Source organism: Colius striatus, chromosome 1 (assembly GCF_028858725.1).
Source record: "Colius striatus isolate bColStr4 chromosome 1, bColStr4.1.hap1, whole genome shotgun sequence".
NCBI classification, from domain to species: Eukaryota; Metazoa; Chordata; class Aves; order Coliiformes; family Coliidae; genus Colius; species Colius striatus.
In genome coordinates, this window is record NC_084759.1 from 61,802,035 (window position 1) to 61,821,252 (window position 19,218).

Genomic DNA, 19,218 nt, shown 5'->3' on the forward strand with positions numbered 1-19,218 from the left:
CCCCCCCTTTCTCTTAGCAGACAAGTGTTGCCATCTCTACTTCGTAAAGAAATGACCATGTCATTTCATGATCAACATGGGACAATGTAACTGCAGCCTTTCTCTGGATAGTCCTGGTCACTCCCTTGCCCTCACTATTTTTCCTGTATCCGACTTTGCTATTGTATGGCCTTGTGTTGATGCAGATCAGCTTACAGACTGCTGGAGACTCACTGTTTTTACGTTGTATTGAGTCAGTCTGTTGATCTGCCTTGCCTTGCAGCTGCAATGGAAAGGAGCATTGAAAAGGAAGGGGACATTCCTTCTGGAGGTAGAGGGCCAAGGCCAAAGAATAGTGAGCTCAGGTGGGCTTATGGTAACTCTGAAGCTGCACCCTGAATCACAGACACACTGGCTAAGCTGCTCAGCAGGGATCTCCTGCACTACTTTCTTACATCTCAGTTGTGCTACTTTCTTACATCTACCTCCTACCTGTCAGTTGTCTGGATTGATCTTTACTTTCACTGCTTCTCTACCCTTTTATTCTGTACCTTACTGAATGCTCCAGGCAAGATTCTTCTTATGCCTCATGAAAGAGTGATTCACAAGTGATAAAGCCTGACAAAAGGGATAAATTACATATATGTGCTTAGTGTTCCATTGGCTGAGCTCAGGAGCCTTGGCATAGCACCTGAGACCTGATGTTCTGCTGGAGCTGTGGGGTAGCCCTCATTGTACCTACACAATCCTTGAGTACAATGGAGGTTTGCATTGGTATCAGAAACAAATTTCTTGATTACCTGTCTCTGATGCTTATACTAATATTGACTCTTCAAAGAAGACAACCCTCTGAAACCCAAAACCTTAAACTACAGAGTTTAAGTGAAACTCAGTGGAGAGGCAGGCATCAATTTTCAGTGGCTTCCTCCAGTGCTGCAAGAGAAAGTTTAAAAATAGTTATTTTCTCTTTGTGCACTCAGCATTTAATTTTATTCCTTGTTTTCCCACTGTGCACAGCTATAGTAACTGAAGCATATTGAGGAAAAGCAGCTCTTCTAAAGTAATTTCCAAACCAAAGTGGATCCTCTTGCCTTTTGAAAGTAAAAAGAAAAAGAAATCCTTTAAATCAGAGACAATGAAATTCTTGTATTAAGAATAAAGATACCTGTCATCCTGGCTTTGTAGAAGACAGAGTTGATCAGTTACAGCATTTATGCTGCATATTTCTAGTCGGGAATAGTCAAATGTTCACAGACACAAAAGTGTCTGATAACTCCTTAGGTTATACATATCTTTTAATCTGTAAAACAATAAAGATTTGAAAACAAAAAGAAGTAGTTTTCAGAAAATAACAGATAATACAATGGGGAGCCCAGGTCATGTTGTCATTCCTGCCAGTGAAGAGCAAAATCTTGCAGAAGCATGGAGAGATCATGTAGGTCAACACCAAATTGTGAAGCTGGCGTTGAAGACAAGGGCTTGACATTCACGATCATGTGGCTGAAGGACTTAGATGGAGGAAGAATTTGGCTTTTGTGACTCGGAGACTCTGTGGGAGGACTGAAGGCTGTTGGGCAGAAATGGGATCCACCTGACAAAGGGAAAGAGCAGCATCTTTGCCAACAGTCTGGTAAGCCTGATGAAAGTTTTAAACTGAAAACAATGAGGGAGGGAGACGGCAACCTGCAATTAGGTGAATAAAACACGCAAAAGGAATGGAAAATAAAGGATGTGGGAGTCATAGGATCAGGTGACACCTCAGGAAGAGTAAAATGGTGAAAGGAGAACTGACCACAAACCCCATTCCTTGATGCTCTGTGCTCCTCATGGGGAGGAGGTAAAGAATTTGGGACTAAAGCCCAGGAAGAAGGGCTTCACTACCAAACTATGACCATACAATGCATAAACCCAATGCATACTGCTGTATGAGTAGGAAAAGTCTGTAAAAACGAAATGTGGGACTGTTACTGAGTGGGGTGAGCAGATTAGTGACAGCGGACACTCAGAAGAATGGGATACCCAGGACTGCCCCAAGCTGAGTCTGTTTGTCTGGGACCATAAGCAGCAATTAAGCCCTCCCTGCCCTTTGGGAATTTAGAAGTCTGTGGAACTTGAGTCTAATTATGGTCTTTTGTCTCTGGATGGGCCTAAAACCATGATAAGTACAAAAGTTGAAGACTTACCAGAAAAGAGGATTGAGTCAAGAGTTACTTGAGAGAACTCAATTCATTCAAGTCCATGGGACCCTATGGGTGGTATCCTAGGGTGCTGTGAAAGTTGGCTGGTGTCCTAGTAAGGCTCTTGTATATCATCTTTTATGAAGTTTGAGAGAGGTCTCCAGTCACTGGAGAAAAGTAAACCTTGCATCCATCTTCAAGAAAGTTCAGAAGAGTGGTTCAGAATTTCCCTAGTCCTGGCAATTATTTCATCTTTATAGTTCTGATAAAAATGATTAAAACAGAGATTAGATTAGATACAAAGAAATTCTTTACTGTGAGGGGCACTGGAACAGGTTGCCCAGAGAAGCTGTGATTGCCCCCTCCCTGACAGTACTTGAAGCCAGGCTGGATGGGGCTTTGAATGACCTGGCCTAGTGAGAGATGTCCCTGTCTGTGGAATGGGGAGCTGGAACTAGACGGTGTTTAAAGTCTCTTCCAACTCAAACCATTCTGTGATTCTGTGGTTCTGTGATGTTTAGCCTACATGTATCAAAATAGTCCCACCTGGATGAGTCCTTCACCACATGTCACCTCAGATCCCTTACCAAGACCCTGCCACTGAGCAGCTGAAACTTGTATCTGCTGAGCTACAGTCCCCTGTTAAATGAAATGTGTTCAACATCACTCAGAGGCAAGTCAGCATTTATTAGGATGTTAAATGCTACTTCTTAAAGTTCAAATATTTTGCTGCATTCATTATTTCTGTGAGAATTTAGCCCAATGTTAGGACTGTGAAATACTGTTTTGCTCTTATTTTCAGATGCTGTTCTGCCCTGTACCCAGCCTATTGTCCATTATTACTCTTCCTCTGTTTCTAAGCCAGCGTCTCGATTTCAAAGTCAGTATTGGAAATAATTGACAACATGGCATATTACCGTCTCCTAAGGTAAAAAAAAAGTAATTGTTGTGACTAATTGTAGGTTGAGGTTGATACAAATCAACCCTTAAACAAACTAAATGCTTTTGATATGCATGTGAGATAAATATGCATTGGACAGAAATTGTTATGGCTTTTACTAGTAGCGCTTGTTCAGATGTAAGAGATTGTTTTGTTACAGTTGTCTCTCATGTCTGACTTCCTGAGGATCCCAGACCTAAAACAGTTCTCAGAACTGGCATCCAAAAAGATTATACCCACTTTTGCCTTCTTGGGTAGGCAGTACCTCTCCTGTAGCTGCACAGAAATTTGGCTGGGGGTTGTATTCATCAGCCTGCTTACACAAACAGCAACTGACTGACTTTGTGCCGGGAAACCTGGCAGGGAGTAGGGGAGGTGCCAGACATCTCCCAGACTGCAAACCTTGCTAGAGCCTGTGCTTTTCTCTTAAGCTAACAAAAGGATCATAAAATATGGTTAGACTTTCTAGATGGTAGTGTGCCCCATTCCAGGCTTATGTGTCTGGGCACAGCCCATGCCTGTGTGGTGCAGCCTCCCACAGAGTGCAGGACGCAGGATACGGGACGCAGGATGTGGGATGCACAGCCTGGGCTTCTGCACTTTTCCCACCCCCCTGGGGCCGTGTCCCCCTTTGCCTCTCGACTTAAGTTCACTCTTCCTTTAAGTTCTTTTAAGAAGAGCTGTAATATCTACCGAGATAAAAATAAAACGACAGATGGATGGGGAACGATAACAGCGTTGTGGTTTTGCACACATGACAACTATTCCGCCACAAAGATCTCGGTTTTGTGCTACACCGAGTGCCGTTTTATCTCGTAATCGCTCGCTGGTTCCCTGAACACGGTTTTGGCAAAGTTACCCATTAGAGGGAGCTACAGAGCAATTTATTAGTAGATCGGCTTTGAGGCATGGTTTTAAAACGTGTTAAATACACGTACGGAATAGTAATACATCAACCATAGGTTCAGAAACGTCTCTGGGCTTTTATCTTTATTATGGTGAATATTTTTGGCCCTCTTAAGACTGATTTCCTCTCTATTGTATCCAGAGTCCTCTGTTTTAAACAGCTTGTTTATTTTCTTTGACACCCTTCCCTGCTGTGCAGTTATCCCATTCCCAGGGCATGTGTATTATTTACAGGGATGTTTAAAATATTTATGTAATCTCCAAAAACATAAACACTTTTTTGTTCCCCAGGTCACTACTTCTCTCATCTTGATACAAAAAAAGGCGAAGGGAATCTCAGAAGAAGGCTGCCCTTCCCATTGTGCTATTGAAGACCCATCCTGGGGATAAGCTCTCTAAGTCCAAAGAGGATTTAAGAATAGTCCACAGTGGCTGGTGCAGGCTGGGCAGCCTCTGGCTCGTGAGAGGGTTTAAAATCTCAGACCTTTAAAATCTTGGCCACCAGAAACCGAGAGGGTAAAGCAGGGCCACGAGCAATCCCCACAGGTCTTGCTTGTACAGTGTTCACAGCTGGCCCACGCTGCTTTTGCCAAAGACCCCTGGCACAGCTTCTTGCCCAAAGCTCACACAGGGCAGGGTGGGGAGTGATCCACAGTCACACAGACACACATCGGAGGGAACCAGCAAGATGGAAAAGATGCATGTGAAAGGCCAAATTTAGAGCCAGATTAAGCTTTCCCAAGTCAGAGCAAGGAGGGAGCAGCCTCCAAGCAGGAAATGTGGCACTGCCATAGGAAATCTGCTGGCAAGGCAGTGGTGCTGCCAGCCTGACTTACCCTGGCTTAGGAAGTTTCCACTTCCAACGCTGGCAGCGCTTTCTTGGCTACTGATGGGCAGTGGAGGCAGCGACTGTGCTCTGAGACACTGCCTTCAGATGCAGCCTGCTCATCTGCAGGCTTGAAATCCTCAGGAATTTTGCCTGACTGAGGCCTTCATTTTGACGTACTGAGGCAAAAGCTGTTTACAGATATAAAATACAAACAAGCCCCAAAACTTCTGTCCTTCATTATTTTACATCGACTTGCTTGTGGTCTGGGCCAGCTTCAGCATTTTTTTTCTCATTGCACTCCTTAATCCAGGCAGTGATGAAACTGAGTAAGTCAAATGATGGATTTGGCCTTGGCATGGTTATAATGTCATTGAGAGTCGGGGGAAACTCAAAAATACTGCCTCGGCCATGGGAATCTGAAACCTTCCTGCTTCACTTACAGCAAAAAACAATCAGAAATCCTTAATTCCCTCCCTTTCACACTTGTGTGCATCCTCACTAAGGCATTGCACAAAACATCAAGAGAAAGAAGTCAGAAGACATTCATAACTTGGTCTTTCAAACCTATCAGCGAGCAATCCTTTGAAACTTAACTTCCCACTGAAGAAACCCAGATAAAGCTGGAGAGACATTTTTAATTGTATTAAAAATGGCCACCAAAGATGGTCACATCACTTAGAAGCAAATGCTACTTTTCAGTAATGATCTGCTGCTGCCAGATAAGCTGACAAAACAAGTGTGATGAATGATCTTAGGCGGGACTACTGGCATAGCCTTCATCGTGTTTTTGAAGCAGGATGGAAGGTTCAAATGCCTATGACTTTACAACAGAACTGGAGTAAGTTATCTACTCTGGTTTATGTCGGCTCATTTATGTCCAAATATCCGAAGATTCCAGTTTTGCTGATAAATAACTCAGAAAATGAAACCACCACCGCTGGCTTGCACAGTATAATTTACATGATTTTGCAACAGCTGCGGGACGCATTCTTGACACTTAATGTAAATATACAGATAGGAATAATCCCAGGATAGGGGAGGGCTCTGGGGGTGGGAGGGGAGCTGGGTGCTGCAGACCAGAATCTCCCCAGCCAGGCTGGAGCCGCCTGGCAAAGAGCACAAAAGCACTGGAGCCTTTGGTGCTTGTTATCCTGAGCTGTATCCTATCCAGATTTCTGAAAACAGGCTATTTTATTGTTTGGATATAAACTAGTTGCTGATTAGATGCAAGTGGGTTTGTTTAATTAAAAAAAAGAAAAGAAAAAAAAAAAGACCAGCTAATTGAGTTAGAACTATGTGGTTTATGGGAGAAAACGCTAAAGTTAATTACGGTTACCATCTGTTTCATCAAAACACTTGTTTGCTTTGAATACCTCTATTGTCAGGGCTGGTTTTAATATCTTTCTCAAATTTATTCCAGCGAGGAGGCATTTCAAAATTAAAGTGTGCTGTTTGGCATAATCTCTAGCAGACAACAGAGTGGTGGAGTCTGCAGTGACCTTATGGTGCTGTTTCTTTTAAAGGAAATATTGCTGTGGCTTTAACCACTGTGAGCTTAGCTCTGCATACAGGAAGCGTGCGGGATTTTTTTCCTAGGGATTTATTCATGGAGATCTTTGTGTACGTGTTCCTGTATGAGGCAAATTGTAAACGAGACTAGCATTCTTTACACCAGTATCTCCTTTCCACTACCTGACCATCATTTGATTCCTGCAACATTCATTCTCAAAAAACACACGAAGAATTCCCCCCTTCCCAGGGTACTTAAACACACACACACACACACACACACACACACACACACGTATGTTTGCACATCTTGCTCTTAAGCACTATGTGACAATACTTGTTAGCTAACTTGAGAGTCTCGTAATACACTAAGAATGATATAGAATCGTAGAGTGGTAGGGGTTGGAAGGGACCTTTAAAGATCACCTAGTCCAATACCCCTACAGAAGCAGGGTCACCCAGATCAGGTCTCATAGGAACATGTTCAGGCGGGTCTTGAAGACCTCCAAGGAAGGAGACTCCACACCCTCACTGGGCAGCCTGTGCCAGGGCTCCCTCACCTGAACAATGAACCAGATTTTTCCTATGTTTAAAAGGAACTTTTTGTGTTCCAGCTTCATCCCATTACCCCTTGTCCTGTCACTAGATACCACAGAAAAAAGTGATGTCCCAACCTCCTCACACCCACCATTTAGATATTTGTAAATATTAATGAGATCCCACCTCAATCTCCTCCAAACTAAACAGCCCCAGTTGCCGCAGCCTTTCCTCACTTGCATGACGCAGGCTGGAGGAACCGAGTGACTGGACACAGCAAGAGCTTTTACCTCATTTACTTGTTTGCAGCTCGAGGCCGTTTATCACAGGCCTCTGCTGTACTGCTGGGCTGCCTGCATTCACTTGGGGGTGCTAGCACAAGCACCAGTTCTTGCCTTAGTTTTCAGGAGAGTTGTGAAGTATTTGAAATGAATATAGTGTATTGCTATCAGTAAACAGGAGAGGTCAGACTAGTGTTCAGGTGCTAGAAGCAAGGTGGCTGTGAAGCTGGCATCAGGAAAACAAACCCCAATAACTCCTTATAACAGCCCATCTCTCTTATTATACAAACATTTTCCAAAACATTAATTTGGCTATGGAATGAGAAGGTGTCACTGGCTGAATGTTTATAACTTCTGAGGCTCAGAGGAACACATGAATTCATGTGTACCGAATCTATGAATTCCAGGAAAAGTCAATGGAGATTTAATCTGTTTTTGGAAGGAAAACTTCTTCGGTCTGCCCGCTTCAAAGAGAAACAAAAACATCCTTTATTATTCTAAGTAAGAGGACCCTACTGCTACCACTCAACATAGTGAAATGACAACTCCTTGAAAACCTTGCTGCTCTTATGTCTTGGATAAATACTAACCTAATGGGAGCGATAAAGAATTAGGCAATATGATTAGAAGGAGAGATTGTTCCTGCATCGGTCCATTAGGATTAGCCAGGCTTTGTTCCATGGCAACTTAGCTAAGAATAATCATGACTGCAAATAGTGCTGTTCCAGTTTCTTGGGTGGAGCACAGAGTGAAAGTGCTGGGCTCCAAATACAGTTGTTAATGTGTTTGGCCGTCCTTTAAATGTCGCCGTGGCTACGCTTCAGCAATGCACTTAGAGCTGTTGTTTTTGCTGTCAGACGTGGCGCACAAGCAGTTCAAAACTCCCAAGTTTGTAAGGTCTTTGTATTTTCAGAGTATTTTTGGTAGGATATGATTTCTGTTGATAGCAGTTGAAGTTGCCAATATCATGTCTGTCACCTGCCCTGAGTCACCGGTGGCATCTGAGGAGTGAATGGAGTATGTGAGAGGTGTGGGCTGGAGCGGTCAGGCTGGCACATTGGTGAATCCTGACAAGAAACCGGTTCTCAGGAACGTGGGTCTCTGGTGGTGAAGTTCAAAACACCTGTTCTCTGTTCATTTGTGCCACAGTACACACATACTCAGGTCCTCTTCCAGGTGCAGCTGAGCTGGGCTCAAGGAAAGGCAGTGTTACCAGTGAGCAGTTTGATTACATTGATTCTGTCAAGAAAGAATTTTTCAGTGTCATAAACCTAGCATTTCTTTTTATTTCTTGGGTTTATTACTCAGTCTCTGCTCCCTCTGCCTCACATTACAATATATTTTTTATTTTAAATGCATCTGCCTGTCTAATCTGTGCTTGGAAACAATGATGCTTTCTTAATTGACCAATCTAAGTTAGCATGAATCATTTTACATATTTGATTATGGTGGCACATTCATTTAAACAATGATGACAAGCACGAATTTAGCCACTGCAGGCAACACCAAAATTCAAATTAGCACTTATGTGTGTATGCAAAGCAACTGCAAAACGGTCTGGTAGGAAAAAAAAAATCTCATATTTACTGGCTTAAGGTTTAATGTGTATTTCTGAATGGTCACTTATTTGTGCTAAAACCAGTCAAAGCCCCAGAAGAGGGTGTGAAGACATCTCCATTCACAGGTGCTACTCTTTTGAGGGTCTCACTGAGGCAGATCTGTGCCTTTGGGGCACTTTCCTGCCTCTCTTTCCCACACTCTTGTGCACACTGAGCAGCCTCTCTTTGGTGAGTCTGGCTGATATCAAGAGCAAATGACATCTCATTTAGCTTTAGCTGTGTGGCCTGAGCCTGTGGTCCAGGTTCCTCCATCAGTTGGTGGAAAGTGGTGGGTATCACCGGGGGGTGATGGCTCAGGTGCTCTTGAGACAGGCCTTGGGGTTGGGGGGCTGCCTCCTGCCCAAAATTCTGCTCTCCCTCCCCTGGCTACAAAGGGGACACAGGAATCCAGCCAAGACCCAACCCAAATGTGTACAGAAGGAGAGGAGATTGTCAGCCAATGTGATCCAAACACTGATTCATTGAAATAAAGCACTGTTTATTCATCCAAAGGGATGTAGACTACAGAAGAGGGGATGAATGGAGGGAACATACAAACCCCCTTTACCTGGCTTCTTTAGAAGGCCATATCCTTCCAGGTTTTGGTCTCTTCTTTTCTCCTTGCTCCAGATCTGGGTTCTCCCCCGCCTGGCCTTCCCCAGGGCATTCCCCAGCTCACAGCATCCCTGCTGATTTGCAATAGGCTTGTGGTGTTAGCTGAACTCCACCTTGCCTTGTCATCATTGCCTTTCCCTTTTTTTTCCCCCCTTCAGTTATTCATCTCTGTTTTAACTCCTTACTGCCAGAGTGAGTAATGGCAATCTCAATAAAATTACAGCGTCTTTACGACATAATATTCATACCAGCCACATTTACCACATGGTGCTCAAACTCTTCAAACATACAGTTTAATTGAAAGTAATTCTGCAATCTGTTTACTTTTAAAATAGCCAGGAAAAAAAAAAAATGGAAGTACAATTTGTGCTTGTGGTTGTTTAGAGCCCTGTGTGCCTTTGGGAACACAGGGATTTTACCTTCAAAGGCTACGGCCGTGTGGAAAACATCTGTAAATCTTGTGAAGACATGACAGAAAGGCTTTCTGGGGTGTGCCATTTGGAAACTCTGAAGCAGGCTTGCAGACAGCACCGGTCTTACTGATTGCAGTCTTCAGGCTATAGAGGGTTATCCATGCAAAGCAGACCTGGGCCACAGGCATTGATTGCAGCGAAGGGCCTGTCTCATCTGAGACTTCAGCTATCTGTAGGTAGCTGAAGGAGTGGTACGTGTGTGGCCACAGAACTGAAGTTCCCATCTGCTGTCCAGTTCTCTTGCCCTAGTAGAAGCACTGTTATGTGCCATACTTTTCCTCTGAGGGAGGTACATTGCTTATCAGCTGTGTTTTGGTTCCACTCCCTGCCCCTACACTGTGTCCTTGTCTAGATATACTCAGGATGTCTGCTGAATCAGCCAGTTGAGGCTGAAATACTTTTCAAGATACTCATTTAGGAAATATTTATGGAGGTACAACAAAAGAGTGTCCTTTGGCTGGAAGCTAAAGTGAAGTTTGTCAGTGGGAGAGAGGAACAGATGCTCTGCAGGCCAGTGCTGGTGCACAGGGCCGTGCCCTGGGGCTGGCCACAAGCCACAAGTGACAAGGCCCTGGAAAGCTTGCACTCATGTCGCCTGGGTAAAACCACCTCCGTGCCCAGCAGCTGCTGAATACCTGCCCTGAGCAGGAGCCAGGAGTGTCTTTGTGCTGCTTACTGGGAGCGTTTGCTGCTCTTCAGTTTCAATTTAAACCCCCCCCCGCCTAATTTAGACAAAAATAACACACACTCCACTTCCCTAAATTACAAAGATTTATTCAGTGCTTTGTGCTTTTTTGCCAAGCTCATAAAGAAGGCCTCCTTTTTAATGCTTTGCAGGAGAGTACTGATACCTTTTCCAGAACCAATTTAATCTCTATAGATTGAAGTTTGATATCCTGCAGATGCTTGGCTAAATTCTAATAAAACAGAGTGACCCATCATGGGAATTTTATCAACACTCTCCCAGGGGGAAAAAAATGCTTATCCCAGAGGATGTGTCATAGGTCAAAGAAAAACTATCGTACCTCCTCCTTGTTTTAAAAATACCCATCATCTTTGCTTTTATTTTCCACAGACATGTAAAAGGTTTTTGTCAGCAATTTGTCTTTTTATTTATGTACTGGTGTGGTAACTAATTATTACAAGTTCCACACACTGCTAATTTTGCCCTAATGGTATTTCCAGTATGGCAACTTTCATCTGCTGACTAAACAAGCACAGTCTTGCCTTTCTCAGCATGGCCCTGAGTCAAAACCAAGTCACTGGAGTTTGAGGATCTTAGGGCTCGCCTGTACATGGTTTTTGCATTAGTGCAATTCAACAAGCTTGAGTCAAAGCAATGTGGCCCCCAAGCAGGGGTGAAACTGCACTTTTGTTAAAGTGCTTGTATCAGCACAGCTCATCTGAATAAGTTTGGTATAACAAGCAGTCCATGCTAGAATAGGTGCGTGAGAGTACACAGACTGTCTGTCCTGATCTGACTGAGATGGTTCCATAGTGTCCACCACTGTGACAGCATTCCCAGGACATGTTTTCTTATGATATATGTGTGAGACTTTTAGGAAGAGCTCACGGGTCAAGAAATTGGGCACTATGCTCTTCACTAAGAACGTGAGATTCTTCCCTCTACCTTTTCTGATCTGGGAATTAGGGGCTTGGACTCTGAGCCTACAGTTGGTTTCAGGGAACAACACAGTGTAGGGAACATCCTCCTTTCATGTTACTTCACACCAAATGAGCAGGAGGAGGAAACACACTCTTTGCCACACACTCCACACTTCAGACACAGAAGCTCATGCAAGGGGCTCACCATGCAGAAACCTCATCATGTGACCAGAGTCAGGGTAGTTGTCCTTGACCACATGCTCTACTGCATATGACACATCTCCTGTGTTGTGAGAATTTTGTTTGTTCCTTTTTTTTGCTTTTGCTTTTTTTTTTTAGAGCCTGGTCACCATGTGCTGATGGTGTAGGTACACAATGTGTTTGCTTTGGCAACGAAAGCAGCTGAAGAATTTCCCACCTCATCCCCCAGCCCAGCTGCTCATCCTGTCCCTCTAGGTTGTGCTGATGCAACTGTTTGCATAAGAGCACCATAAGCCAGGTCAGAGAAATAATGTATGTTAAAAATTATCTTTTGGCCAAAAAAAAAGAATCCCTACCTTCAATTGCAAGAGTGTCACCAACTTGTGATGGGGACAGGAATGCCCTGCAGAGGGCAAGCAGTTTTTTAAGTTATCATTACAGAAGTAGTTCATATAGGACTCTGGAAAAGAATTATGAAGCAGCTTGTGTTAGGGGCAAGAGGGTTAAAGCCATAAAACTGTGGAAAATGAGTGTTGAAATAAATAGAGCAAGCAACTAAGATGACATTTGGAATCACACAAACGTATTGTCATCCACTGTGAGTGGATTCTTCAATCTGACTAATCTAATCTAAACACTTAGCAGTGTGTATGTCTAAAAAAAACTTCTACCAAAATATTGCAGATAACACATCTTGCCCTGGGGACATGATAACGGAAAAGTGCAAACTAGGTATGACAGCTCCTAGAGGCATCATTTAATGCATGGTTAGAAAGCATTTGCATTCCACTCTAATGACAGTGTCAAAAACATACTGAGGAGAGGAAAGGAGATAGCAGGTCTCTGTTAAACATTTAAGCATAGAAACACTGAAAGTTTCTCAAAGTGTTTTCTTTTTTTCATTCAAATTAGACACCATGCGAGTTCAGTGTGAGAAAAAATAGAGGTAGCATTAAAGCTTCATTTTAGATGCTAAATTTAGTGGAACAAATGTGAAAGCTTTTATTACCACTGACATAAGTAAATGCAAGTTTTCCTTCAACCTGTTGGTTTTGTTTTTCTTTTAAAGCAAGCTGTTATGGTTAAAAAAAAATCCCACCTCTTTCCGAACATACACAGTATTAAGCCAAAAGACTTCCTGCATGAATTCTTGTGTGAAGGAGTATCTTTGACTCAAACAGAAGCTCTTTAAGGACATTCCTAGACCATGTGTTTTGTAGGAGTTTGGACTAACTGATTACAGAATTCTTTCCTTGACTGGTAATCGATGAACCCACGTGGGTTTGTCCTACCACCCTGAAATGCTATTGGCAAGAAAAGTGAGGCATTGAGGTTTGATGTGATTTACAGTGAGGACAGGAACCAAGCTGCCATCTGATTTTACTGGTGACTCTCCAAGTGCTCGTTTGCCCACAGATGATCTTGCTCAAGAATGAGGAAAGAGAACTTCGGGTTCTGCAGATGAGAACTTGTTTGTGACTGCAAACAGCACTGGTTGCTGTGTGACCCTTGAGTTATCTTTTCACTTTGCTGTTAAATTAAGGTAACAGATAGATAATAAAGCTTTTACCATATTTTAAGTACTGTTTGGGTGTAGCCTATACAACCATAGCTCCTAAAATGGCTTTGCTCTAAACAGAAGAGGATTTAACATGCATTTTTGTCTCAGTCTAAGAAAAGATTTCTGAGTAGGATTGGCCAAGGAGACAGTGTTTGCATTTTAATTAGTTTCCTGCCTTGAGTTTAAATCCTGGTTTAGTAAAACTGACTTTCAAAAGAATATTCTGGTGTCATTTTTCCTGTCAATGCTGGAAATCCCATGAAATCACCATTGATCACATTCCATAGGTTTGGGGATGAAATCTTGAAGATGTTCCTGAGACATTTTGGCCATGCATAGAAAGAAATTGGAAAACTGTCCCTTCATTCTTTGGCTTTGACGCAGAATGACTCCTGCCTTGTCAACACAGACTTTGCTCCTGCCCTTTGTGCTCTGGCAGGAAGGTCTGAACAAGCTGGAACACAGAAAGTTCCACTGGAACATGAGGGTAAACTTCTTTCCTGTGAGAGACCCCTGGCACAGGATGCCCAGGGAGGTTGTATAGTCTTCTCTGGGAGTATTCAAAACCTGCCTGGACATGTTCCTGTGTGACCTGATGGCAGTGAACCTGCTTTAGCAGGAGGTTGGACTCCATGATGTCTAGAGGTCCCTTCCATCCCCAACCATTCTGTCCTTCTCTGAATCCAGAAGTCTCCCTCCCTTCCTGCTTTTACCCTTTGCCCCCATTCTGCATGAGGACCTCTTCTGCCTGTGGAGCTGGGCTTTTAGTAACCAACATGCTATTCTCTTTAAAATGCACTTCAGCCTCTCTTGGTAACTTTATTTTTCCTGTTGGCCTGGAGGGAAATATTTAAAACTCCAACAAACAACAAATTTCAGCTGTTGACCTCAGCAGTTCTTGGGAACTACATCATTTCCCTGATACTTGCAATCCACTAACTGGAGAGGACGCAAGCTGGATGGCTTTCAGCCAGGGAGCTGGCTCTTTTGCACATCTCTGCTATCATTCCAGTCCATTGCTATCAGTGCCACAGGCAGCTTCAAAAATACCAAGACATGTTAAAGATGCTGCAGTCTTTGCAACTACGTACAAAAGAGGAGTAATGAGTCTATTGCTACTTAAGGGAATTCAGAAGCTGTAATACTGGGAGGTGAATGAGACCACTTTCTGGTATTCCTTTTGCAACAGGCACTGTTGAAAACAGTGGCAAAGTGGTGATTTTTTTTTTTCCTGAGGTTCAGATCAAGCACATATTCTTGAGAGAGCTCCATGCTTCTTACCCCAAGCAGGTTACTTACATGAGCTGGTGGCCACAGAGAATGCAAATTCAGGTAGAATGAAATATCATCCTACCCAGGGGGTAGACGTGTGCTCCCCTGCACACGAGATTGATGTATATTTTTGTGGATCCTGCCCTTTTCTTCTTGTGTGTTTACTCACACAAACTTGCTGGAATTAGAGTTAATTAATAAAACAGAAAGCTTTCTCATTGATTGGATTTTTAAAAAGGGAAGCACAACTATGTCTTAACAAAAATGTATTATCCTCCATCAGAATACAGTGGGGCAAAATGTATTATGGAGGTGAAGGAGGAAGTGTATTTACCCTTATTTCAACCACATATATGTTGCCAACTTTCTTTTACCATGCAACTCCCTGGTAGATTATAGACAGATCTTTATGTTGCATTCCAACCATTGCAATGTAATTGTTACTAAAAAGCTAATGTTGTTGCTTTAATGTTTATTTGAGGGTTTCTTTTTGTTGGAATAGCTGCTCATATCTCTCCGCTCCTTCCCCGCTGCACTTGAGCCAGTGTGGATTTGCCACTGCTGTTAGACAAGGGTACATCTGAGGGCAAGTTTCAGCTATGTAAGGTGCCTGGTTCACTTTTAACCAGCAGTCCCAAGGGTCACCGCTGAGACAGTCATGCCAGCTCCTGCTGCAGAAAAGGCAGAGACAGCTAAGGGACCACACCAGAGCAGTGCTGTGAATGAGGCTGACGCTCTGTAAGGCCATAACCTAAAACTACCAAAAGCAATGGTATTTCAACCCTTTGAAAACATTCTCATGGCTTCCCAGTCCAAAATCTACCAAAATTCCCTTGGATTTCTTTTTTCTTTCTGAGTGGCAAACATACCAGCCTAGCTGTGCAGGGTAACATGCCAGGGATCAAACTTGTCTGTCTCTGACCAGGGTAGTGTGGTGAAGGAGGAAAATATAATCACAGCTGGATAGCAAATGTGTCTTACACAAAACACTTTTTTTTTTCTGCAGTGTTCTTTTTCAGTTCAAGTGGATAGCAGACAGGCCCTGCATGGGTAACACTCACTGTCAGCTATGCAATAATTTGGTGTTCTCCTTATAGGCTCTCAAGCCTTGTTTGTTGAACACCCCTCAGGTCTTGTTCAGAGGAGAAAATTCTTTTCTGAGAAGATTTTCTGTGTGGCTTGTATCAACAAACATCTCATGGCTTATACAAGCTGTGAGGGTGGCATCATCTAAGACCCACGTCAGAAGTGTCTGTGTTGTGTGTGTTGATTATCCTGGATGTCGTACTTGAGAGGTTATGGACCCAGCATTTGGGAGCATTTGCCATTATTTGTCACAAGGCAAACCTGGTAGGAAGGGTTCTTTCTCAGATTCTTCCTAGAACTGAAAACACAGAAGAGAAAGGCTTCCTCATCTCAGTTCATCTGCCTGTACCCAGGACAGTTGAGAGTGAAGGAACTGCATATATATATATATATATATATATATATATATACAGAAAGGCCTGCTCAGCTCTAAGCTGGACCAAGTTTCCAGAAAATAAAGCTAAAAGTTGCTGGCATGTCTTAGCTGAGCATATGCAATATATATTTTTTTTCAGACATTTCAATCCAAACTGAAATTCCTTCCTCCCAAGGATGGTGACATTGCAACCTTTACATATTTTTTGATGCAAAAACCAATGTCCATTGGGGTTATTCTGTAGTGCCTGATCTCCCACAGCTGACATGAGAAGCCCAAAGCCCCTGATTAAATCAAACTGAAGTCAGAGAATGGAAAATTTCAGACCATCTGTTCAAAGTTATAAACAATTGAAACTAAGGTACTTTTCTGGCTCGAGCTTTCAATCATATCTACTATAACTCGGTTTAGTTGCATTTCTTTAAACTCTATTCCCTTTTTTTTCCCCCTTACACAAACACATTTCTAATCTAGAGCTCCAAATGCACCAGAAAATACAAAACAAACAAATGCAAAAATCTGCTTCCTGCAGAAACGAACAGTGAGAAAATACTCTTCCAGAGTCAGAAACAAGAGGACTGTCCACAGGGAAGACAAGCCATAGTTTCATTTGCCTACAAAAATGGCTTAGTCTTAAATGTCCTGTGGGTTTCTTGCCACCCTTGGCAGCGAATTACATTCATCCTTCATCCATAGGTCTTTGACCTGAGTATCTGTGGCTTCATTATGGTCTCAGAGAAGTTAAGAGTGCAGAGTCTCCAAACCCTCACAAAGGAAAAAAAAAAAGGAATTGGGGTGGTTTTTTTAATCTTTTGCATTTTTTACATTTTTAACATATTTGTGGCTGTTGCTGCACAACAGGTGACCTGCAGGGGAGTACATTCACTTAAATGCTTCTGTGGCTATCAACTCAGCAGCTTCAATCCTCAAAACTCCTTTCCATTTGAGAAAGTCTGCCAGGGTGAGGATGATTCCCTAATTAACCACATCCTCGGTGTATCACCATTAGATAACACAAGGACATGTGTTCACAGCTTGCTGCTCCATCAAGCTGCTGTACTGATTCATTCCTCATCTACTTGCACTGGGAGAGCAGAAAAGCCTGGGCTGACAGCAGAGATGTAAAGGAGAGCATCATCCCCATATAAGTCTTTCACATAGTGAAAGTGAGGGACATAGTGAGGGACACATGGTGTCACTCCCATCATTTTTCCACAGATGAAGGTTTGCCCTGTGCTGCCCGAAGAAGCCTGCTCTCTCTTTACCTCCCAGAGTGAGAGATGTGTGTGATTGGGTTAGGCACTCGAAGGGTGTGTGTCGAAATGTGTGTTTCTTGAACCTGGTGACAGTTGGGAGTTGCTGCCTCACAGGGGGATTAGCTGGATGCCAGTATCTCTGGAGCAGTAATACCCACATATCAGTTCCCATCAAATCCTGCTTCTGAAGATGGGAGAGCTCATGATTAATTTATTGTAGTCATAGGACTATTTGCCTGAAAGAAGAGAAGCTGGGGCATGCTGCCCTGCTCTGAGCACTGCACACACCACAGTGATTAATTCTTCTTTGTGGGATCCCCTGTCTGATTATGGCCATCTGAGTCCTTGTGGCCCAGGGCCTCGACTCCTTCTGTAGTCAGGGAACAAGACCCACATGGAGGCATCACCAGAAAATGTTTCCTCTGTCTTGTTTCAGACACCCACCTCCATATAGGAAGCCTAAGCATCCATTTTTGGTTTGAGCTCTTAGAAAGCTGTGCTTGAGCAAGACACATCCACTCCTCTATATTTAGAAATAAATCTTGCATTTCTCTGAGGATATGAAAAGAGATTTACATTTTCAAGCATCTCTACATTTTCATTTCATTCCACACCCCCTCGCTAACATCATTTCCTGTCACCCACATGTAACCTGTCCATCCTTACAGCATCATGACTGATGAAAGACTATGTGTGTGTGTGTCTGTGTCTGTGTGTGTGTGTACTTCCAGAATCTGTTAGTTGCCTGTTAACAAATGTGATGGGTGCGTGAATTACTGGCAGTACAGCCTGATGTGCTGAGTTATTTCAGGGACTCGGCGTTATTTTTGCAGAATGCACCATATTTTATGTTACCTGTCTGCAGCAACACTGTTCCTTACCACTGAAATTCATCACTAGCTTCTCCTCCAAAGAATAGCCTCTTCTAGGTGGCTTTACTGGGCTCTGAAAGCTTATTTCCTGAAGAGGCAAAGCATTACTCCTACGTGTCATGATGACTCCTCTCTCCCAGGAGGTATGTCAATCTTAAGAATCAGATTCAGTGTGTGGAAAAGTGCTGAGAGTTTCCCTGAAGAGGTGAAAAAGTCTGTTTTGTTCATTCAGGGAGGGTTAGCATCCATTCTGGCAAGAAATAACAGTTTCATGGTTTAGCCCTGGTAGCAGCATGCCAGTTTAAGTCCACATTAAAACATGGCTCAACTGTTCTTCTGTCAGTGGTTCCGGGCCAGATGGCAAAGCCTTATGCTGACCTGCATCAAGGGAAATACTGCGCTTTGATCTGCAGTACTGGCTAGCCCAGGCTCCTGCCAAGCTCCTCACTCCCAAGCCTCTTTACCTACCACTGAGCAGGCTTTTCAGCTGTGCATTTGAATTCTCAATCCTGCTTTGTCTGTCTTTATTCACTTTGCTGAAAGGCTCCCTTTCGCTCGCTCACACACTGGCATTGCAGACCAATCTGCTTCGGAAACAAGCCTGAAGATCTCCAATATGTGTTATATAGAAGCAAACAAAATGTTTAACATGTTATTCTAAAATAACTGTGTGTACAATGTAAGGGAAGTGGGGTTTGGTTAGAATTCTTGTCCCACCAAAAAAAATCCTGAGTGCTTGTTCTGCCAGTAACGACCTGCTACACATCCTACTTTCCCACAGCACTTTCTTACACTCACTTAGACTGTGCTGAGGGCTCAGAGAATGATAAGAAATGGAGGTGCTGAGTTGACAAGAGATTTGAAAGAGAAGCTTTAAGGCACAGAGTTGACCACAAAAGATGAGACAGGTAGACAAAACAGGCACTTGGCCAAATGGCTAGTTGGGAGGATGATGTTACACTAAAACAATCAGAGTTACTTAAAACCAATTAAAAGTTAGAGATTGAAATGCCTTTGATAATGGTAACTGAGTTAGTTTTGGGATACAGTTAAATTTCTATATGGTAGCTAGTATGGGGCTACATTTTGGATTTGTGCTGAAAAGTGCTGATAATGCAGAGATGTTTTGGTTACTGCTGAGCAGT